The 6,142-nt window shown below is 46.9% G+C and overlaps 1 pseudogene across 2 annotated transcripts; it reads right to left on the reverse strand.

Annotated features, from left to right (window-relative positions):
* Positions 1-2,601: 2,601 nt before the first annotated feature.
* On the reverse strand, positions 2,602-5,887 carry LOC147433353 (AAA-ATPase At4g25835 pseudogene; annotated as a pseudogene). 2 transcript variants are annotated; one of them, XR_015185598.1, is made up of 3 exons: positions 5,673-5,887; positions 5,222-5,529; positions 2,602-5,090 (listed from the first exon to the last, which is right to left on the reverse strand). The product of XR_015185598.1 is annotated as an AAA-ATPase At4g25835 pseudogene, transcript variant X2 (transcript). The 2 variants fall into 2 exon arrangements; XR_015185597.1 differs by having other exon boundaries at positions 5,222-5,887.
* Between the last annotated feature and the right edge of the window lie 255 nt (positions 5,888-6,142).

Below are 6,142 nucleotides of genomic sequence, written 5' to 3' on the forward strand. Positions count from 1 at the left end.
TGCTCTTGCTCCATCTCCATCTTCTTCTTCTTCACCTCCTTGTGTGTGTGTGTGTGTGAGAGAGAGAGAGAGGGGGAGAGTGTGTGCGATCGAGCATTACGACGGTGGCGAAGCGGTTGAGCGCGGCACGACTGCAGCTTCTTCTTCATCGCGGCGAGGAATCCACCACGAAGGCGAGCGTAAAGCGGTGAGTGACACACCCTTTGTTCTCTTGAGCTTGCTAGTGTGCTTGGAGCTTTTTGTGGCTCGCACATGGTGTATTGGCAAGTCCCTTGCTTCGACAGTGCGGCAAGGAGCGCACACTAAGGTATTGTCATTATCATGCCTCAAGGTTCCTAAGGACAATGAATTTTGACGAGTAGAGAGTGAATTACCACAAGCCGATCATAAAGAATTCAAAGGAGACAAACATACCTTGGCGAAGTTGTGATGTTGGAGACATAATTTTTTGGCAGTTTTCAAAGGTTTGTTTGAGTTCAAAGAAGACCGAAGCAAGTGACGGCAAAGTGAGTGCACGTGAAGGTGGTCGGGAACAGTAAGGGAAGGGCATTGAGTCCATACAGATTTGGCATTCGCACTTTTGCTCTTAGTCTCTGTGAGTTCAAGAACACTTGTTGCCTATTGCGATCAAGTTATTTTTTTGTATTCAGAGTTTAGTTCATTAAGTAATTTAATTCAAGGTGTACAAGGTGTTCTTTTGTGCTATAGTCTCTTGAAATGTGCATCTTTCTTTTTTTACTTTTTACTTTTTACTTTTTTGGGCTAGAGCCGGCAAGCCAGCAAGGAACTGCCTTTGCTTCGCGTGCACGCAAACGAGTCAAAGACAAGTTACCTTGCAGACTTGCCAACAAGGGGAAAAGCGCCTCCATACCGTATCGTGGCATGTCAACGGGGAATGGAAGCAGGTTTCCCCCTCGGGGGAGTAAAAAGTCTTTTCATGCCATGTTAGTCAGTCCATGTTCCCTTGTTAGTCACGCCACCCGAGGGTAACGTCGGGAAATCACCAAACGAATTCAGTGATGCATTTAAGGACCAAGGCTAAGAGAGAGGGACATACCCTTGTAACTCACAGACCGTGCTGAATCTTGCCCAGGTACTCCAGGATTTTCACCTGGTAGAAAAAGGCCCCCGTCCAACGGATGTCCGGTAGGACTGCCATACCCAAAGTGGGCGTCGGCTCAAAGGAGGCATCCCGATCCGGCATCTTTCTCTCACCGTTTCTCACAACGAGCAGCCCCCCGGCTCAACTTGTGAACAAAAACATCCCAGACAGCGAGTGACTGTCCATACTGGAACTAATTCCCACGCTTTTGCCTTAGTAGCCTCAGTACTGGGTGCCTTTGGACACTGAGCTACAAAGTGCCCATATTTCTCACAATTATAACAATTAAGACTTTTCTTTACCGCGCCCAGTACCAGTCCGCTGGTACCTGAATTTTCCTCTTTAGGTCCACTAGTTGTCTCTACCTTAGGTGATTCAATTCAGCATTTGTAAATGCAACGAGAGACAAATCCTTACCTTTCTTGAAATGACAGATTCGAATGCCATAGTTATTCAACAGATGGCCATACGCTTTGCAGTACGTGCACTGTGGACATTCGTTGGAAACATGATCTCTGGATTTACATTTGGAGCATCAAGTTTCCATCTTCCTGACTGGTGGTTTGATCTGACTCATTTCAGCAATGTGCCTAGCCATTTCGACGATTTTTCGAGACCAAGAACCTTTCTTATCTTTGTCCTTGCTCTTTGTGTTTGAACTACTATCAGAACTGCTAGAAGTATAAGTAGAGTTGGAATTCTCCGTAGAACTACTACTGTTAAACCTCCGCCTCTTATGGATTCTCTCCTTCTTGGCTTGCTACTCGAGCTTTAGAGCTCTCTACACCAAGTCATTAAACTCCTTCGTGGGTGTAGGTACCTTTTACTCTCTCAACTTCTTGCTGCGAAATCTATTCAAAAACCATGCATGCAGTTTGTTTTTTGAAGGTGGTTCTTACAACGGCCTGCTCAACTGACATAATGTGCATACATGAAAAAACTTTTCTACAATTCCTTATGTTCTACATTGAGGGGAGCAAAAGCTTCACTAGATGGCTTGATCATGTAAAGTAAGAATAGACTCAATCATGTAAAGTAAGCTCAATGTGATCGGAAGTTCAACATTGGAGTGAAGTATGAATCTCAAACTCTCGAATTTACAAGGGACAGAATGTGCAGCCACAAAAAAATTTTCTTGTACCTTACATTGTATCTTGTGTTTAAAGGAGTGAGAGCTGAGCAGAATGGCTACTATTGTGTAAAGTGTGGATAACGGATAAGCTCAATCATGTAAATGAATATGATTCTCACAAGGAAATATACGTGGGGGGGGGGGGGGAGAGATCATTGCATGCTAGACTTCAATTCTATAACATGCACTTCAATTTAGCAAAGACAAATAACTAAACCATTTTATTTTTTTGTGGTGCCATATACAGAATTTACCTTGTGGAGTACTAATCTACATATGCAATGTTGTGATTGGATGATGTATGTTATACACAAGACAAACCATAGATGGAAATAAAAACATGTGAAAACATTCAAAGAGCATACAATGGACGAACCAATTACCTTGATATATTAAAAGACGATCAACTCAGCCTAACTCATTGTACCACCAAGATTTGTCTGATCACATTGTGACCTTAAAAAAGAGCAAGGAGAGGATGACCTCTTCAACAATCACTTTCAAGAATGTAGCAGACTTTATATATTGTAGAAATAAAGCATATTTGGTGTTTTTCCGGTGTATGAGGAGAGCGGCCCGGGAGTGCCCTACCCGACTCCTAAAACAAAACAAAGAATTATTAGGTGTTTGGTGCCTGGAAGGGACGATAGCTTTTTAAGAGTAGAAATCATGTTTTACGGACCCCAACAATAATATGCGCACCACATACTATACTACTACTACTAGTCTTGATTCAAATCAAAAACTTATCATCATTTTGAGGGCTCCAAAACAGGGTGGGGGGTCGAGGCGAGGTCGACGGTTCAAAACCCGTGGTGCGAAGGAAGTAGAATATCGAAGCAAAAAGAGGGTTACCAAGCAAAACCCAAAAAATGCGCACGCAAAACATGAGTCACACATAATTTAATAACTCCACACAAGGAATGAGAAGTGTATTGGCATAGCAGCTGGACTTCAAGCTCTGGAGATTTTGAGAGCCCCTCTCTCTCTCTCTCTCCTCTCTCTCTCTCTCTCTCTCTCTCTCAATCCGCCTTCTCTGACTTTTTACTCTGTGGCACCTCATCATCCTCCTTAACAAGGCAATTAGTAGCACCATCACCTTGATTATTGTCACCACCCTTAATGCAACTGCCCTCGTTGGGTTTGCTTTGTGTCACCTCCCCTTTATCAATGCAAATGCACACATCCTTCTCTTCCTTCTTCTCCACCTTAATCTCTTCATGCTTTTCCCTATCCCTCCCCTTCTTCCCACAAGGACAAAAGGGGCATCTCTCTTTCTCCCCAGACCTGCTTTTCTTCTCTACTTCCACAGCTTCCTTCACCTCCTCCACCTCACCAGCCCCAGCTCCATCCACAGCCTCCTCTGCCCCTGCCTTCTTTACAGGTAGTGGAGGCCATGGCCTTGCTTTGGCAACCTCGAGTGCCACCATCAGCTCCTCCATTGCCCTTTCCGCATCATCCCTATTGCGCATGAGCACTTCGCTCACCTCCGCCGGCGTCACATGGGCATCCTCTATAATTCCCTCAACTTTGGGCAAGAGGGCATGGTCATCCATGTCTAGATAATTCATGACCAGGATCTTGAAAGCCGCATACGTGCAATACGACATGAGAATGTGCATATCCATGCGCCCCGGCCGCAAAAGCGCAGGATCGAGATTTTCCACATGGTTTGTGGTGAAAACAAAGATCCTCTCCTCTCCACAGCATGACCAGAGGCCATCTGTAAAATTGAGAAGCCCCGAAAGCGTCATCGAACTTGGAGGCAATGTCTCATCCTTCTCATCACCTCTGCCTTCATATGTCCTCCGGGAGGCAGATGAAGATGGCGATGATGGGGATGATGACTTCTTGGCTCTGCTGCTAGCAAGGTCTAGGGAGCAATCAATGTCCTCAATCACAATAATTGACTTGCTTGTGGTTTTAAGTAGCATTTTGCGCAGGTCGCCATTAGAGCGGACGTGCGTGAGCTCAAGGTCGTACACATCATAACAAAGGAAGTTTGCCATGGCTGCAATCAGGCTGGACTTGCCAGTGCCAGGGGGGCCATGTAGAAGATACCCCCTCTTCCAAGCTCTGCCTGTCTTCTTATAAAACTCCTGTCCATCCATGTATGACTTCAAATCAGCTTGAATCTGCGACTTCCGCTGAGGATCCATCGCCAGAGTGTCAAAAGTTGAGGGGTGCTTGAAAGGAACATGATCCCAAGTCGAGCGATAGAGGTCGTAGTAGCTTGAACCTCCTTTTGCATTGGTGTAGAGATGCCTTTGTCTGTTGCTAAGCTTGATCTCTTGGGCTTGCTTCAGAATGTGCTCCATATAAGGGGTGATGATGCGTTCCTTGTGGCACTTGTGAACTCTCAACGTGTACTTGCGCCGATCCTCCACTTCCTCTTCGCGGAAAGATCGCCATGGGCTGCGCGGATCGGATGTCTGTGGCCGGATAATGTGATGCTCCCACCACACTCGAGCACCTTGGAAGCTCATGGGCACTTGCTGGCTCCGGGCGGGGCTCCATGTGATCTCTGATGAATTTAGGGTCCGGCATAGCTTCACCCGTTTTGCCTTTGGGGCATAGCTTCTCGCATTTGCGCTGAGATGTAGCTTGACGGCCCCGTAGAGCTCGTTGGAGAGGCAAGACTCGTCATTCTCTGGTATGTCCACATAGTGATATCGAGTGAAGTGCTCCTTGAGCTTATCGAAGAAGCGCTGCAGCAGGTGCCTTAAAGGAGGGGGTAGCACAGTATGAAGCATGGTTTGGGCGACGGTGATCATGCCCACAAGGGAGCCTAAGTAGGCCAAGACCTCTGTTGGCTTCATTTCCCTCATCATGGCTTATACAGAGGCTCACATCCACCTGCATGAGACAGAAAGCATATGAGCTCCCAAACTCCCAAAGGACAAAAATGGTGTTGGTATGTGTGTGTGTGTGTGTGTGTGTGTGTGTGTGAGAGAGAGAGAGAGAGAGAGAGAGAGAGAGAGAGTTACCTTGGAAACTTGAGGGCTTTCCTCACTTGGGACCCACTTTGAGAAGTAGGGAATTGGACCCCGTCAAAGCTTAGTGTAGCTCCTCAATGGAGAGAGAGAGACTGAGAGAGGAGCTGAACCCTGGGGGAAGGGGACGTGCCACAGGGAAGAGGTACGTACCTGAGCTCTGCATGAGGGAAAAAGCTAAGCTACGAGAGCAGCTACAAGGCGGTTGAGAAATGTAAAGTTCCTGGTTGTCCTGCCGTTGTTGTGCGGAATGCGACATCGGTGCGCACACATCAATTGAATCAGAAGAGAAAGCATTTGTCCTGCCATTCGGCCATACCAGAAGCAGCTGTGTGAGTAGCCTAGGAGAAGCACAGGCTCTCAAGAGTCGAGAGCCCTCAATAGCGTGAGTGTGGGGGAGAGTCTATAGAGAGAGAGAGAGAGAGAGAGGACAAGAGACTCGTACCCATTAAGCCAATGCCACACGTGTGGGCTTGTTGATGTGCGTGTGTGTGGGGTGAGTACGTACTATTACTCATGTGAGAGACACAGAGAGAGAGAGAGAGAGAGAGAGAGAGAGAGAGAGAGTGTTTGAGAAATTGAGAGAAGCAGAAAGAGCAGGCATTCGCTTGAAGCTAATTAGGCCATGGCCCCTGAAGGCCTTATATACCTAGTCATGTAAGAATATATTTTGAAAATTGCAGTACGCTTTGAAGCTTGAAACTTGTTGAAAGGCGCAAGCATGCAATGGGGACTGGGGAGTTCACTGTCCAGGACTGCGCAGCGGCGCAGCGCTGTCTGCTTGGCACGCACTCCACACAACAAACGTGGATGCCCAAAAGACCCTTCCCATTTTGGTCGGTCAAGGGCTGGGCCCCCAACAAACTCACCTTTCGGAGATACCCCTCTATGGGCCCTCATTTTTCCACTTTTTCC

This window comes from Adiantum capillus-veneris, chromosome 20, assembly GCF_014529385.1.
Source record: "Adiantum capillus-veneris isolate H3 chromosome 20, ASM1452938v2, whole genome shotgun sequence".
NCBI classification, from domain to species: domain Eukaryota; kingdom Viridiplantae; phylum Streptophyta; class Polypodiopsida; order Polypodiales; family Pteridaceae; genus Adiantum; species Adiantum capillus-veneris.